This window comes from Phacochoerus africanus, chromosome 16 (assembly GCF_016906955.1).
Source record: "Phacochoerus africanus isolate WHEZ1 chromosome 16, ROS_Pafr_v1, whole genome shotgun sequence".
NCBI lineage: Eukaryota > Metazoa > Chordata > Mammalia > Artiodactyla > Suidae > Phacochoerus > Phacochoerus africanus.
Window position 1 is genome coordinate 29,206,632 of NC_062559.1, and position 18,841 is coordinate 29,225,472.

General features: G+C 37.3%; 1 protein-coding gene across 7 annotated transcripts in view; it reads right to left on the bottom strand.

Moving 5' to 3' along the window:
- ST7 (suppression of tumorigenicity 7) overlaps positions 1 to 18,841 on the bottom strand; it is a 259,456-nt gene that overhangs the window by 219,988 nt on the left and 20,627 nt on the right. Inside the window, exon 1 of one of the 7 annotated variants that reach the window (XM_047762924.1) lies at positions 18,464 to 18,500. The exons of the other annotated variants lie outside the window; for them this stretch is intronic. The gene's annotated coding sequence lies outside the window, so the exon portion shown is untranslated. Of the gene's footprint in view, positions 1 to 18,463; positions 18,501 to 18,841 lie in introns of those variants that run through there. 7 annotated transcript variants of the gene reach the window in all.

Consider the following 18,841-nt stretch of genomic DNA (forward strand, 5'->3'; position numbering starts at 1 on the left):
GATTCAGGCTACTGAGGTCAGTTCTGTTGATTAGGACCAGGGTTGGCTATGTGGAAACAGCCTGAGGGGTCTAGGGAATGGTGCGCCATAGGGAGAGGGGTGCAGGAGGAGGCCTGGGCCTGCCAGGGAAGCAAGGTGCCATTGTTGGGGAATGCAAGAGGAGGGTAGGGGTGGGACCACCAAAAGAACTTCTCTGTGCAGATCTGCGCTCTCAGGCCACAGGGGCCCTCTTGTTGCCTCCACCCACAGGAAATGCACAGACTCCACTGCTGCCAGTACCAAGAGCTCTGGGTGCCAACCCCACCTCACTGAGGGTCAATGACACTGCTTAGGGCCCTGCAATGAGGAGCTGCCTGAAGCCCCCACCTCCCTGTGGGTCCCTACCACTGTCAAAGGTCACAGTGAGCAGGCACCCCCTATTGCCCCCATCTCCCTGGAAGCTCAAATAGGACATACACCTGCCCATCCCCTATCAAGGGGATAAAGGCCTGCACACACTGAGTAAAGAGACAGCAAGCATCCAAACCAAAAGGAGCCCACACGTCAAAAATACACTAATCCCTCACAAGCTACCCAGGGATGCTCCCCCATATAAATAGCCCTCCAGGGCTACAATACATAATTGTTTTCCCAAAACTCACAGATCAGGAAAATATAAGCAAAATAAAGAAGCACAGGAATCATTCTCAGTTAAAAGAACAAGAGAATTCCCCTGAAGGAGCTAACAATGAAACAGACCTCTGCAGTCTAACAGACATAGAGTTCAAAAAAAGAGGTAATGAAAAAATACCGAAGAAATTAAGAACTGATATCAACAGTAATGCAGATTACTTTAAAAGGGAACTAGAAACCATAAGGAGGAACCAAGAAAAATTTGAAAATTCATTTTCAAGACAAAAGCTGAGCTGAAGACATTAAACAGCAGAATGGGAATAATGCAGAGGAATGAATAAGTGACTTGGAATTTAGAATAATGGAAATCACCCAATCAGGACAGCAGGCAGCCAAATGAAGAAAAACAAAGAAAGAAAAAAAAGAAAGAAAGAAAGCTATATAAGAGATCTATGGAATAATATAAGGTGTGCCGATCTACACATAATAGGGATTCCAGAAGAAGAAAAAGAAAAAAGGATTGAAAATGTATTTGAAGAAATTATGGCTGAAAACTTTCCAAATCTAAAGAAAAAAAAACAAATATCCAGATACAGTAAGTACAGAGGGCCCCAAACAGACCTACACCAAGATATATTGTTGGATCTCCTGTCATGGCTCAGTAGTAACAAACCCAACTAGTAACCATGAGGACTTGGTTTGGATTCCTGGCCTCACTCAGTGGGTTAAATGATCTGGAGTATCCATGAGCTGTGGTGAAGGTCACAGACATGGCTTGGATCTGGCATTGCTGTGGCTGTGGCTTAGGCCAGCAGCTACAGCTCTGATTCGACCCCTAGTCTGGGAACTTCCAATACGCTGCAGACGAGGCCCTAAAAAGACAAAAAAAAAAAAACCGTTAAAAAATAAAAATAGGAGTTCCCTTCATGGCTCAGCAGAAACAAATCTGACTAATAACCATGAGGATGCAGATTCAATCCCTGGCCTCACTCAGTAGGTTAAGGATCTGGCATTGCTGAGCTGTGGTGTAGGTCATAGACGCAGTTCGGATCCCAAGTTGCTATGGCCATGGCATAGGTAAGCAGCTACAGCTCCAATTCGACCCCTGGCCTGGGAACCTCCATATGCTGTGGGTGCGGCCCTAAAAAGGCAAAAAAATAAAAATGAAATATAAAAAATAAATAAAAATAATAAAAATAAACAAACGGAACCTAATCAAACTTACAAGCTTTTGCATGGCAAAAGAAATCATGAACAAAATGAAAAGACAACCTATGGAATGGGACAAAATTGTTGCAAATGATGCAAATGACAAGTGCTTAATTTCCAAAATATACAAACTTGTACAACTCAAACTAAAAAATAAACAACCCAATCAAAAAATGGGCATAAGCCCTAAACAGACATTTCTCCAAAGAAGACATACAGATGGCCAACAGGCACATGAAAAAATGCTCAACATCACTAATTATTAGAAAAATGCAAATCAAAACTACATTGGGGTTCCACCTCACACAAGTCAGAATAGCCATCATCAAAAAGTCTACAAATAACAAATGCTAGAGAGGGTATCGAGAAAAGGGGAACTTCCTACACTGTTCGTGGGAATGTAAATTGATACAACCACTATGGAAAACAGTATGGCGGTTCCTCAGAAAACTAAATATAGAACTACCATATGATCCAGCAATTCCACTTCTGGGCATATATCTGGACAAAACCATAATTTGAAAAGATACATGCACCCGTATGTTCACAGAAGCACTATTCACAACAGCCAAGATGTGGAAACAACCTAAATGTCCATCAAAAGATGAATGAGTTGAGAAAATATTCTACATATATACAATGGTATATTATTCAGCCATAAAAAAGAATGAAATAATGCCAATTGCAGCAATCTGGATGGACCTAGATATTATCATACCAAGTGAAGTCAGAAAGAGAAAGACAAATACTATATGATATCAGTTACATGTGGAACCTAAAGTATGGCACAAATGAACCTACCTACAAATCAGAAAAAGACTCACAGACATAGAGAACAGACTTGTGGTTTCCAAGGAGGAAAGGGTAGGGAGTGGGATGGACTGGGAGTTTGGGATTACCACACTCAAACTATTATATTTAGAATGGAGAGAAAAGAATAGATAAGCAATGAGGTCCTATTGTATAGCACAGGGACCTATATTCAATTTCTTGGGATAGACATAATGGAAGCTAATATAAGGAAAGGAGTGTGTGTGTGTGTGTGTGTGTGTGTGTAAACATATATATACATACATGATTGGGTCACTTTGCTGTAAGCACAAATTGGCACAACATTGTAAATCAGCTCTACTTTTTTTTTAAAATGGTATGAGGTGGGAAAATTACTTGGAATTAGAGCAAGATTCACTTTTGAATCCTGCTGTAGGCAACACTGCAAGTTTTCTCAAACATGAAATATGTGAAACTCTCAGCAACCTATTGCACATATTTCATGTGTGAGAACACTCTGAAATGGTAAAATGTCAGGAGTTAGTATTTATTACTATTAATTAAATTACCATCACTGACTTTTTTGCTTAAATAATAAAACATCTCTGAAACATTTCTATTTATGATATGTATATTCTGTTTAACAAAATGCATCAGCTTTTTTAAATACGCTAAATGACTACAGATAAAAAAATAACAAATATCTGTCCTTCGAGTCTTCTTTATATGGTACTCCATCTTCTCAATGCAATTCAGATTTTTTTTCCCAGGGCTTTTTTTTTTTTAAGCAGAAACATGCCCTACATACCTTTCATGAGCATAATTTATTTTTAAATTGATGTCTGGGAATCCAGTACACTCTATCTTAAAACAGTGTTCCATGTTAGTCATTGTTTCCATAGCCCATCAGCACTTAGGCAGGAAGGGTAATACGCAGTGAAGGAACTGAATCTCTTGTAGTCTACCAGTAAGTCCCTCAGCATTTCATCAAAATCTGATGCATATAACTAACCATGAAAACTGGAAATGTTCTTATATCAACGGTAACAACCAATGTGAAGACAAAGAGGAAAAACAGGGACCATTTATGACTCATTACCACAGGAGACAACTGAAGATAAAATAGACTGGACTGGGGCTAGACATTGGACCAACAGCTTTTAGATTTTCCACTCTGTACAATGTTAAAATAATATATTTCATACTTACATGATATGAATTACTAACATCAAAAATTTGTCCTTATAACAAATTATAAGTAAATAACGATCAAATAAAATGGGAGAAAATTTTAAGTTACTTTGTCAATATTATAATGCATTAACAAATATACTCTGCCTCAGTGAAATTAGATTCAACAGACTTATTCTTGGCATTTCATTGAGAATGTAGATTCTAGGAATGTGGGTGTTTTCATACATACACACACACACTGAGGATGGATGGTATTACAATGAACAAAATATAGAGGCCAGTGAATTTTAGGCATTACACAGTAGCAAAGCACTTAAATATAGCCGTATTTCAAAAATATCTGAGGAAATTAAAAACCTGTTAGGTCCCCATACATTACTTACCTAAAATAACTCCTAATTATACTTGAATCAAGTCTTCACAGAAATACAGATTAAAATATTGCAAATGTTTTCTTCTACCCAAAATAGCCCATGGAAAATGTCATATTTTTCACTGTTTACTAACTTATATATTCTTTTAAATTAGGTACTGTTTTTAAGTTATTCTAAAGCACCTATCTCTAAAGCATTACAGGATTAAAAAAAAGGCTCAGAGATTTCTTAATACTAGAATCAATGCCTATCTGAAGACAGATTTTTTTTTTTTTTTCCCTTTTTAGGGCCGCACCAAGGGCATATGGAAATTCCAAGTTAGGGGATCCGAGCCATGTCTGAGACCTACACCACAGCTCACAGCAATGCTGGATCCCCTAACCCACTGAGCAAGGCCAGGGATCGAACCTGCATCCTCATGGATACTAGCATGATTCATTTCCACTGTACCACAACAGGAACTCCCTGAAAACAGATTTCTTAAAGACTACTTATGTCATTTGGGGGATGGTTCAATGACAACTTCTACATTTTTTCTCCCTGAACACAGAACAAGAACAGTTACACAAGTTGTCTAGACCGAGAATTAGGGGAAGAGTATGTAGGAGGCGTGGAGCTTTTGAACTTGGATTTAATCCCTGAGGACTGAGGCTTTTTTTCCCTTTTTGGTAGAATGCAAATGTTTTTCGTGAATTGTGACAAAAAATATAACTGTAGAAATTATGTAATATTATCCTAGGAGTGCTTGTTTCACATTTTCAACAAAAGACAAGGTTTTCAAAGAAAAAAAAAGACAGGAACTAACATTTATTGAGTTCTTTGGTATGTGTTAGAGACACTGAAAAACTATGATAGAAACGTCCACACATTATCACAATTATTTTCTCCACCTTTACTACAATGGACTCTATGTTAAAAGGAATAAAATAGAATCCACCAACAGCTTTAAATTACTGAAATGCCTATCTTGCCAGACATTTTAAAATTTTCTATAGACTGTTCATTTCCTTTAAACACACAACATATTAAGAGATTCAACGAGCTAAATATTTCATCCTTTCTCTCCAGAGACCATGGGCAACATGACAAAATGGTAAAATTCTGAGCCAAATGGATAAGGCAAAAACAAGGTCCAAGAACTTTTAGCTTTCTCCCTAGAACTCTGATTATCACTGTCAAAGAAATCATTTTCAGGATACTAGGTTTTTTCCTCTTAAACAATTTTATTGCTATACACCCAAAAGGCAATCATTGTCCATCTTGATCAAGTCATCCCATCAAAAAACATCATCTATACCATTCAATATTCATCCACGTGAATGTAAAGAAACTTTTAAAAAGGAAGAAACAAACAAGGAACCTAAACAGAATTTAAAATAGGATACCATAAAAGTCAGTCTTCTCAATTTAAAAAGTGGACAATAGATAATGCCCATATCATTTTAAGAGACCCTCACCTTAGATTTGGAGAAAACACTAAAAGTGGACATGAAGTCTCTAAAGGCTGTGGTCACTCTGCAAAGACACTTTCCATGTGACGTGAATCAAAGCAATTATGACCTATGGATAACTCAATTATAACCTCTTCATAAAAAAAAAAAAACATTGTTTTAAAAAAGGCACATTCTGGGAGTTCCCGTTGTGGTGCAGTGGTTAACGAATCCGACTAGGAACCATGAGGTTGCGGGTTCAATCCCTGGCCTTGCTCAGTGGGTCGAGGATCTGGAGTTGCCATGAGCTGTGGTGTAGGTCACAGACGTGGTTCAGATCCCGCGTTGCTATGGCTCTGGCATAGGCTGGTGGCTACAACTCCGATTAGACCCCTAGCCTGGGAATCTCCATATGCCACGGGAGTGGCCCTAGAAAAGGCAAAAAGACAAAAAAAAATAAAAAATAAAATAAAAAAGGCACATTCTAGAAAACGAAGTACATGTGGCACTATAGGAAAAAAAGAATATATTTTGTTATTATTAACTTGCACAATTTTTTCATTCAAGCGATACTATCTTTAACACACACACACACACACACACCACACACACACTGCAACCCTAAGGTAACAGCAGGAATTCTATGTACCTGATCAATTTCAAACAGCTTGCATTAAAAATAAATCATGCTCTTAACTGAAGGTAATTAATAAGCTGGTAAATAAACCAAATGCTATATAAAATTGAAATCTTCCCCCTAAAATAGATATTCTTGCTTGATCTCCAGCTAAATTACTTAGAGAAAGTTCAACATTTAAGAAAGTACGTTCATAAACATGATGTCTTTTCAGGATTCTATATGCTTTTATTATATTTGCCTTTAACCTAAATAGAGATATCAGATTATATTTTGCTAGAACAAGATAAGAATCTTGCCATTACTACGGCACTGAGGGGAAAAATAAGGAAAAGTAGTCATCTTTTCCTTTTTTAATACCATATATATACTGACATTAATGCAATTATCAGCCTATCATCCACAGTTCCAAAAACAAAAACAAAACATTGTAACAACAGACTATATAAGAAATGGTCTCTGGTTACTACGGCAGTTACATAAGACCTATCTTTTCCCAAGCTTGGCCCAGAAACAATCTTGAAGGTTTGTAGGCTCTGTTAACAGCCTACATGTATTGCTTCTGAAAGCATCATTACCTGATCCCTGCAATTTTATCACCTTTACTACAGTCCTTTCTGTAAGTCACATGGATATAAAAGTCTCTCTTTCCAGCTCATTTATCAAGTGAAAGTTCCTTTCCAGGAAAAGAGACACCTGAACTCCAGGAACCATAACAGAAAACAGCAGTAAAACCATGCAACTGCACTTCACACTGGTAGTTTTCTTTTCTACTTTGCTCTTTCAGGAAGAAGGTAGCTTTTAAATTTGGAAATACATTCTGCAAATACAGACATTTTTCCACATATTACTGCAAATGGTTGGACTGATTTATCTTTTAAAGTGGAGAAAGGTGAATACTTTTTGCATGAGGACTCAACCTCCAATGATTAGACCTCCTGTTGCTTCCATTCTTTTGCAGCAGAACAGTTTTTCAATCATCTCTGGATTTTTATGCACACTAGATAAGGTTCTAGTTTCATTTCTTCTGTGCTAAACAAATGATGTTCGGCATTTTCCAACATCAATATTCAAATGTTCTACTAATTGGTTGGTACTGAAAAGGAGTCCTAGATTCATACCTTACACTAAGGTGTGAATCTAGGACAGAAAAACCTCATAGCCAGAAGCTTTAGGGAATGTCTTCCAGATGTCTGAGTTTTTCAGGAAAAGACATAACCCTTTGGATACTAGGATTTCTCAATTGTCATATTAACTCTTACTATCGAAAAGATTCAACAGTACTTCTCAGTAAGGGTGCTATGATTATTCCAGGCAAGATAATACTACAGTCAACATCCCTGGCCCCCAGACATTAAAGGCCAGTGGCACTGAGCAGTCACTGTGACAACACAAAGCCCACACACATATTTCCACATGGCCCCTACTGGGACAGCACTGCCCTCCCAACCTTAACACTGTATTTCCCTGCCATCTTAAGTTACACAATGCTCACAATAAGCTTTTCTTAATAACACAGTTATTTTGTTAGGTTAAAGAAGTAACTGGAGGAGTTCCCATTGTGGCTCAGCAGGTTAAGGACCCCACATTGTCTCTGTGAGGATGCAGGTTCAATCCCTGGCATCACTCAGTGGGTTAAGATTTCGGCATTGCCGGAAGCTCCCGCATAGGATACAAATGTGGCTCGGATCTGGTGATGCAGTGGTTGTGGCATAGGCCTCAGCTGTAGCTCCAGTTTGACCCCTACCATGGGATCGTCCACATGCCACAGATGCAGCCATAATTAAAAAAAAAAAGGGGGGGGGGGACTAGAGACCCAGCTCCTTCTCAGTCTTTAGGTCTCAGCTTAAATGTCACCCCGTTAGAAAGGCCCTACCTACCACTCAAGTTCAATACATGCCCTTGTTATTCTCTATCATAGTTTCCTCTTTAGTTCTTTCCTGGTACTTCTCACAATCTATTAAGAATTAGTATCTATTCTTTATTATCAGTTTTTGTCACCAGAACATAAATTCTATGAGGACAGTGTATCTTGGGGGTAAGCAGATTCTCAATAAGTAGTTTATAGAAAAATGAACAAATATTTGGATTAAACAAAATGAACTACTTCATTCCTACAGGACTTCTTCCCCCAAACAAATACACATTGTAACTCTTCTAGAGGGCTACAGGATACGCAGTATTTACCCAACGTACTGGACACAGAACCTTTTTCTTGAAGAACATCTTCATATCTCCTAGAGCCAATGTTTTAAAGGACACAGATGGGAAAAAACATCAGTCATGCAGTCGTGTACTAGAAAGTGTAAATAATACCCAAATGTCATCTAGTGATTTTATCCACCTAGCTTGGCAAAAGGGAGTTACACATTTGCACCATGAGAAAACACCATAATAACTGCATCATACCAAGTAGTATTCTGATCTCTGCAGACTGATAAAGAATAATAGATCCATTCATAAAATATCAACTAATGGGCTAGAGAGAAAACATAATAAATATTTTATATCTGCCTGGTTAAGAAGAGACTGTATCTACATAAACGAACCTGATATGATGAAGTAGCCCTAACAAGTCCACATAATCTATCCAGATCAATTGCTATAGAAGTTGGCAGAAATTTTAGCTCAATTTTCTAGGTAGTTTTCCCAAGATGCATTACTGCATTTACACATGTTAAGTATCAAAGATAAACAATAAGGAACATGCAGAGTTAATAACAGAAACCAAAAAGTGGAAGACACATCAGTCTATTATGGAGGTAGGAAGAAAGGGGTAGGAGTTCCAGACTAATTCAAGAAGGTCCTTAGAAAATCCAAGATTGCCACATATCAGAGATCAAAATTGGCAGCCCATAGGTCATACCTAGTTCACAGATGTGTTTTTTATTGGAATACAGTTGACTTACAATGCTGTGTTAGTTTCTGGTATACAACAAAGTGAATCAGTTATACATACACATATAGCCAATCCTTTCAGATTCTTTTCCCATGTAGGTCACTATAGAGCACTGAGTAAATTTCCCTGTGCTGTAGAGTAAGTCCTTGTTACTCACCCATTTCATATATAGCAGTATGTATATGTCAATCCCAACCTCCCATTTTATCCCTCACCCCAATGTTTCCCCTTTGATAACCACAAGTTTGGTTTCAAAATTTCTGAGTCTGTGTCTGGATTGTGAATGAGTTCTTTTGTATCATTTTTTACTAGATTCCGCATATTAGTGATTTCATATGATAATTGTCTTTATATGACTGACTTCACTTAGTACGATAATTTCTATGTCCATCCATGTTGCTGCAATTGGCATTATTTTGTTCTTTTCATGGCTGAGCAATATTCCATTGTATATATGTACCACATCTTCTTTATCCATTCCTTATACATTTCTTAGAAAGTTAGAAGATACAATCCAATGATAATTAACATTCACAAAGAACAACAACTTGCTAGAATATATAACTCGCTACCCCTTTTATTTTACCTCCCTAACCACTACTGAAGGCATCAGAGACCAAAAACTGGCAGCCCACAGGTCATACCTAGCTCACAGATATGTGTGTGTGTGTGTGTGTGTGTGTGTGTGTGTGTGTGTGTGTGTGTGTGTGTGTGTGAGACAGAGAGAACACAGCTGACTTACAATGTTGTGTCAGTTTCTGGTGTACAGCAAAGTGAATTGGTTATACATACACGTATATGCAATCCAAAGAGTCACCAGAACTAAGAGAGTGAAAATCATCTGGAGAGTAGAAATCATATAAAGATGTTACGGCTTTCATGGACAGGTACAGCCAGAAAATTCTCCCCAGGACCTCTGACTGGAAAAGTCTATGAGTCACCTCCCAAGACAGAATATACAGGTATGGAAGGCTAAAAGTGAATGTGGAGGAGAAAACAGAAAATGTCTAGTCTATCATGCTATCTCCAACCATTTATTCATGTAGAAAAAAGAAGATATCACATATATTTCCAGCATAAATTTCCCAACAGAAGGATCACTTTAGCACTTCATGTTCCAGAAGCATATATATTTTTCTTTTTTATTGTTATCTGTAAGACAGATCTCCTTCACATCAAAGTACTCCTTCTAATGAATTCATTTTTAATAGTCTTTGGTATAAAAATATCACCAAAATTTTCTCTTAATCTACAAACATTGTGTTTACTTGTTTTCCCTTGTTTGGAAGTAATACACTTTCTCATTTAGGAGATTCTATTATAAAAATCAGGTTATCTTTCCCCAAAGAATTACAGCTGCTTCCTTAGTCAATCATTCTATTATTTATTATGTTCAAAAATTACCAGTCAATTAGAGATCATATTTTTTGGCAAATAATTATGTCCTTAAGTTTCTTTGACACTTCTGAGAAGATGTCTTTAAATCCCAAAAGTTAAGTATATTTATTAATCAACTCCAAAACATCCTCCTTTCTTTTAAATTGAAGTACAGTTGATTTACAATATTGTGTTAGTTTCAGTTATACAGCAAAATGATTGTTACATATATGTTCAGATTCTTTTCCATTATAGGTTATTATAAGATATTGAACACAGTTACCTGTGCTATACAGTAAATCCCTATTGTTTATTCATTTCATATATAGTCGTGTGTATCTGTTAACCTAATACTCCTAATTTATCCCTCCTCCTCATTTCCCCTTTGGTAACCATTAGTTTGTTATCTATGTCTATGAGTCTGTTTCTGTATTATAAATAAGTTCATTTGTATCATTTTTTAGATTCCACATATAAGTGAGATCATATAATATTTTCTTTGTCTGACTTACTTAACTTAGTATAATATTCTCTAGGTCCATCCAAGTTGCTGCAAATGGCAATATTTCATTCGTTTTATGGGTGAGTAGTGTTCCTGTGTGTGTGTGTGTGTGAGAGAGAGCATGTGCGCGCGCACGCGCACGTGTGGCATAGGAGTAACCTGGTGACTCTATGAGTTAAGGATCTGGTGCTGTCACCAGATATAAATGCTTTATAATTTATTTCATATTAGGTTCCTCAAGTAGTCAAATTCATAGAGGCAGAAAGTAGAATGGAGGTATGGGAAGGGATTTACCGTTTCCAAGGGTCAAGGAAGCCTGAACTGAGAAGGTAACATTTGGCTACAAAGCTCAAAAAGTGAGGATGTGAGCCACATGCAGCTTTCTAGGGGACAGTGCCTAGAACAGATAGTTCAACCTATGTTTATTAACTGCAGTTTATATAACATAGAGAAACTTATTCATCAATTTTCTACTTTCCTTTCTTATTTTGCGTAATTATAACATCGATCATTGTAATTATTTTAAAAGTTGCTTCCCCACGTATCCCCACAACTGAACAAAACAAGACTAAATCCTTAGAAAAAGGGGGTTCTTCAGCATAGACACAGCTAGTATGACAAACAAAAGTCAAAGGCATGAGTTTATTAAACTAGAAACTTGTCCAAACTGGAGAAAAAAGAGGGTTGAAGGAAAAATTACACATTCTCACTTATTCTACAGTGAAGTCAAAAGTTAAACAATCACCAGCCTCTCCATACCCTTGAAAACACCACACACACACATACACACACACACACGCATACATAGTTTTCCATCAGCCAAGGATCTCCAAATATATGAAGAAAAATTCTAACAGAATGGACAGTGGCAAAAGCAACAAAAGTACTTTTTTTAAAGGAGTATATGGAAGAAACAGAGACAATAAAAATAGATTTCCTAAGTTCTTGGGTTTGGAAATCTCTGTGACCATAGCTATTGAAATAATTGAGAATGATTAAAGTGCTCATTGTATTCTAATAGTGTATGGGAAGAATAAATTTTGATCTATAAAGTATATCAAAAATACTTAAAATAATCAATATAAGACAATAGACAATTCTCATCTTTTAAAGCCTGCCCTCTATCATATTATTAGAATAAATGCATTTGCCCAGAAGAATCAACTTGCTTTATAATAAAATTTACTGTAAATTTAACTGTGAAATCTGCACATAGAAGTATGTTAAAAGATTCAGAAAAACACAGTAAAAAAATAATTATAGTGAATAGCTAAAAAATTGGCCTCAAATGAACCCATTTAATGGAAGGAAGTTGAAGAAAAAAATATCCTTCAGTGTCATTTTTTTAAATATCAATAAATATTCAATTTTATAAAGCAGGCAAGTTTGCAACCTAATTTCCCATCAATATCACTTTGATGTGCTGCCTACTTCACTGAGGCCGGTCAATATCACTTTAAATATATGCAAATAAACACTCTAGGATTCATCAAAGTAACTAATGAAATTGGGATATGAACTGATACAGGAAAATACTTATGAGTCATTTTACTGAGTTATAAAAATGTCTCAAGCTCTTTGGATTTTTAAGGTCAAAACAGGAGCTAAACAGCCAATACCCCTAAGCCAGCAAAGGGGGAAATAATGTATAATAACAGGACTAGCTACGGAGTTTTTGAAAAATAAGAGGAGTGTGGTCATGGTGGTGATTCCCACTCCAGAGAGAAAACGACTCCAGATGTGGGAACAAAAGAAGTCCCTGGGTGATAGACTTCCTGTGAGGTCTGTCCGAGCAAGTGGTAAGAACAGTAAGGAATCTGCAGAACTGACTGCCAAGAGCAATCTTATGGGAAATAACGTGTATGAAGTTCAAGGGGGTGGTGTAGAGTCAAGAACCAGAGCAGGGGCCAGTTTTCAATAACAAGAATATGGGACTGGGCTTAGAAAATCCGAGTTGGAGCAGTTTTCTTGCTATAGCCTTGAGCAGCCAAGCCAGTGATCCTAGGGCAAGCCCAAAGGCCTGGAGGAAGATGTACACACCCAGTGATGCACTCTTGGCCATGGCGCCCTGTCCCTCAACCACATCCTAGTTTCATGGGGTCTTCCCTGGAACCCAGTTAGATGCCTAAGGATGAAAAATACCAAAATTTGCCAAGGACTTGAAAGGAGTAATATAAAGGATTGGTGGCTAGGAGGTTGAAGATTAGAGAATGTAGACCATTTAAAGGGGCTCAGAGGATGAAAACATACACACAAATTCTCAGTAAAAAGGCCCAGTGGCAAGAGAAACTCTTAAATATACTTCTTGGTCTCCTCTGCTCGTTCCTCCTCATTTTTCCAACCTCTTAGAACTGGAAAGCCCCAGAGTGCAATCTAGAGCTTTTTCTCTTCTCTATATTCACTCTCTCAATAATCTTATCTAGTCTCATGGCTTTAAATACTATCTGAAATCTCTTTCTCCCTTTGTTCAGACTCAAATACACAACTACCTACTGACATCTCCATTTGAATGTCTGAATATCTCCAACTTAACACACCCAAAACTAGGGAGAGAATCTAATATTTGACAGTGAGGAAGGAAGGAAGGAAGGGAGGGAGGGACAGACTAAAGTAGCTGAAATTCACTCATTCTGATAGTAGCACCTGAGACAACTATCCATTAGTTCCTGCTACCTAAATCCCTGGTGATGCTCTATATTTTGTTCTTCTTAAAATCTAATTCTTCAGCTTTTCATTAGATTCTAAACATTTTCACTTTCCCTTAAATTTGTCAAGAACAATTTCTGTGGCTTGTAAATAAAACCCATTACTGGGGTATAACCACCAACTCTCAGCTCACTGATTCTGCTTTTCGACCACCAACTTCCAATTTGCCACCAAGTCCTATCCTCTCCACTCCTTTCTACTTATAGTTAAGATGAAAAAGCAAAGTTAGTCCACCCTTAATTATAACATATTCTAATCGCACATGCCCAGAACCATTCTCTGTTACCTGAGAAATTCTAAAAATTAAAATTACCTTTCACCAATGTATTTTTTTCCAAAATGGTTATGTCCAGCTATTCATGAAAAACACAATGAGTAGGAAATCTCTAACATGAATGTCCCTGCAGCTCATTTTAAAAAGTCCTGTGCTACAAATTCTGATAATCCTTTCCTCTGATCCCACACAATGTCTATTACATGAGCTAACCTCAACCAAACATAATTAATTATTTATGACTTCATGAAAGGAAGGGACTATGGGTCTCCTCATTTTTGGATCTCCATGTGAGGCAGGCTAAATGAATTTTTGTTGAATTTGATCAGAAAGTAATACAGAAAATGCTTCACATTTTATTAAAACAATCACCATACTTCAAATAATATGCACTCTGAGCTAAATATGATGTAAATTATCTGCTACCAATATATCTAGGCATGAACTGTCTTTCTGATCATATTGAAAAATCAAGAGAGAATTATGCACAGTCCTGTAAAGTGCTTATTATCTTGATATTTCTAACTAATTCATGAATTAGCTCAGGCCAAATTTTAAATACATCTCAAAAATGATAATAACATATTTACTCACATAATTCCTCTCATCTCATTATTTTTAAAATAAATGCCTTATGTTTAAATTTGGGTACTACACAGATAAACAGAATGATCTAAAAGAATGTTTAAACTCATAATAATTTTTGCCCCAACCTCAGTTTAACCTTAAAATACCTAATTAAGAGGTTGAACATGAGTATCAATACCATATATACAAGTGTCAAAGGTAACAAGATGTGTTCCCCCCAAATAAAATAACTTTATATACAAAAGCCTCACAAATGCATAGACAAGCACCACCTAGTGGCAAAAAAAAATTACTCCAGATAAAGAGTTATCACCAACAGCAGGTCTAAATTAAATTACTACCAAAATCTAAATCATGGGCATTTGTTGTTTAGGATTCAATTTTGCCAAAATGTTTAATAACTATGTGGCTACTAAGTCAAGGGTAATACCAGTTTTAAGAAGACTAAATGGTCATTTGAACAGTCTGGGTTCACCTGCTTTAACATCCTTGAATGACCCTCTGAAACTGAAAGTAAAGGAAATGAACTGAGCACCCACTCTTCGATGTGTTGGGCATATTTACATATGCTACATCTCATTTAATCCCCACAACAGCCCACTAAGGAAGTTATTAAAGTCTCTCCTGTGCAAATGAGGAAACAGAACTTCAGGTATTAAGTAATTTATCTTTAAGTCATACAAGCATAAGTGATGAAGTCACCTCTCTATCTGTTGCTCATCTAACTGGGTCCTTAGGAGGAATATGAAGTAATACAACAGACAAAACGTATACAAACTCACTTAGTCACATATAACTGACTCCAACATAGAAAAGACAGATGTGCTATTGGGTGACAGATACTCCCTCAGACTTTTGAGATTAATCAGACTCTAGCTAAAAGGGGATAAAGATCGTCTTAACCTAAACACAGTAAAGTGTAGTAGACGGTTCATGGACTTTGGTGTCAGGCCTAAGTGGAAACCAATGCTACAAACTAACATTAACAGAGTGCCTCCTATGCAGATGAGCATAGCTCTGGGGCTGGGGACACAAAGATGTCCCAAGAGACATGACCTGTTCTCACAAAGCCTACAGTTCCGCACTTGAATAACTTTCAGTCTAGAAGAGAAGATGACAGACAAGTAGGTCTTTTCAGTACACTGGGAGTGGCTTCTTAATCCATAACCTGGTTTGGGGCAAAAGCAGGAGTTTCTTCAAAAAATTTTTTTATTAAAGTATAGTTGATTTATAACATTGTGCCAATTTCTGCTGTATAGCAAAGTGACCCAGTCATAAGTATATACAATTCTCCTTCTTATATTATATTCCATCATGGTCTGTCACAGGTGACTGGATATAGTTCCCTGTGCTATACAGCAGGACCTCATTGCTTACCCATTCCAAATGTAATAGTTTCCATCCACTATCCCCTAACTCCCAGTCTATCCCACTCCCATCTCCTTCCCCCTTGTCAACCACAGGTCTGTTCTCTGTGTCTGTGAGTCTGTTTCTGTTTTGTAAATAGGTTCATTTGTGCCATAGTTTAGATTCCACATATAAGTAATATCATATGGTATTTGTTTTTCTCTTTCTGACTTATTTCACTGAGTATGATAATCTCTAGTTGTATCCATGTTGCTGCAAATGGGGCATTATTTCATTCTTTTTTATGGCTGAGTAGTATTCTATTGTATATATGTACCACATCTACTTAATCCATTCATCTGCTGATGAGCATTTATGTTGCTTCCATGTCTTGGATACTGTGAATCAGAATTTTTTTAATTGCTTAAAAATTGGCCCCTTCACAGCAGAAGCCTTTAAACACTATTCATTATAACTTTCAATTTTTTCTTCTCTTTCTTTCTTCCCCTCTCCTTTCCTCTCTCCTTCCCCTCCCACCTATTCCCATTCTCTCTCTCACCTGAACATGTGCAAACTGAGGCTTGAACTCAAACTTCTGCTTTCCAGCAGACATATCCTTTGCAACAAGGTTCAACACTCCAGGGCCTTAGATCATCACAGATTTAGATCAAGTGCATTTTGAGAACTGAAGGATATACAAATAGTTGATGGCATAGCTTAATGGCAGAGGACAAGACTATGGAGCCAGGTCTATTGAAATTCCAGATCTGCTGTAACTAACAGATTATTTGGATTTTTTTAAGGTAGGAAGAAGAGGAGTGAACAACTGTAAGGGTGGGTCCACCTCTTCTTTTTCTTCCTAAGTAATTCCATTCTAAATGCATAAGGAGGGTAGGCCTCTATGCTGGGGTGGTGACACACAGTGGGGGGAGGGGGGCCAGAGCAGGGTGAGGAGAACATCCAAGCATAGGAGCACCTCTGCTTGGACTGTCAGAGCCCAAGCTGAATAAAGAGGGTAGAATAATAGAGAGTGGCCCCAAATGTGGTATAAGAGCTGAATGGTGAGAGGAAGACACCCCCTTGGAGGAAGTGGGGAGGGATGCAGAGGTATGGGGTGTTAGAATCCCAATAGGATGAGCAGGGCCTCTGAGGCACACTGCTCAGCATGTAGTTTCAGAACCCAAGTATGTCACAAAGTTAGGTGAGAAGAAATGTTAAGAGCTACTGGTTTCATACAGATATACTAAGCAAACAGTAAGTATATTAAGAATAATGAGAACTAGGTTTTTCACTGTCAGTGAAGAAATAAATGTGGAAAGGAAGAAAACTGGAATGAACCCTGAAGGGATTAGACTGGAATTTGAGGTATTAAGGTGAACTCATGATTTCAAAAGAGATAGGGAATAAATAGATATTTTAAAAATACAGGTAAACATGCATATATCTATATATGTATATATACCTATGGTCCCTTGCTCTGTTATCTGAGAGGACTAGGAGCAGCAAAACCCCAACAGCAATAATCACACCTTGAACTCAGACTTTGGCTTCTAATTATTTTTCTCCACTAAAAGAAAAAGGTGGGGGTGGGTGGGAAAGGAGTTCCTACTGTGGCAGAGCAGAAACAAATCCAACTAGCATCCATGAGGATGCAGATTCAATCCCTGGCCTCACTCAGTGGGTTAAGCATCCTGCATTGGGCTGTGGCGTAGGCCAGAAGATGTAGCTCCAGTTTGACCCCAAGCCTGGGAACTTCCACATACAACAGGTGTGGCCCTAAGACAGCCAAAAAAAAAAAAAAAGGAAAAAGGGAAAGGGGGGAGTCTTAGAGAATCTTCTGATTCCAGGGCTGGAGAAGATAAAATACAAGTTGACACTGGAACATATCAGAAAGTAATCAAGTCCCCAAGGAATGAAAGGGACATTCAAGAGAATACAGAAGCCAGCTTGAAGGGGCTCACACAGGCCAAATCTAGGACAGTTTGAGTATCAAAATAATAATGACAGTAACAAATTATAGCTCATTGAATAAAAGCAGAAATCAGGAATCCACACCGGTATAAAGAAATGAAGAGACTGAAAGTCTGATGAAGAATTTCTGAAGTTTCAAAACTCTTCTCTAAAAAATACTAACTACAAAAGAACGAAGATTAACTTTACAGTAACAAACCCTTATAGATACAAGGATTCAAAAGACCAAAATGAGCATCATCAGTAATGGGACAAATGAAAATCATGAGCTACCTGATAGGATGCAATGAGAAAAACACAGCATTGCTACTGCCATTTTCTGGCTAAGGTATACCTACTCGCTGAACTTAATCATAAAAAACCACTGGGAAAACCCAAATTGAAGGGCATTCTACCAAATAACTAGCATGTATTCATCAAAAGTATCCAGGTCATGAAAGTCAAGGAAAAACTGAGGAACTGTTCTAAAGAAGACTGGTGAGACTTGAATAATCTGAGAACTAGATGGTGGCACTGTACCAAGTACTGATCAAAATAATGATCAAAATCAATTTACTGTGGGATGTTTTTACCGTGGTTATGTAGGAGAACACCTTGTTTGTAGAAGATAAACACTAAAGTCTAAGAAATCACATCAGCAATGTCTTCTCTGGTGGTTCTGGAAGAAAAAAAAAAAAAAACCTGTACTGATTGTTAACTTCTGTGTAAATTTGAGATTATATTAAAGTATGAGAAAAAGAATGTATAAATATATGTATCACTGGATCACTATGCTATACAGCAGAAATTGGCACAACACTGTAAACCAACTCTACCTTAATAAAAAAGTTAAAAATAAAATAAAAATTTTAGTTTAGAAAAAAGTGAATCAGGAGTGCCAGAGGGGCTTCCATATTCACGGTCACTTGTTCCTTGTGACCATCATCAAACAGAAGAGCTTGGCTTCTAAA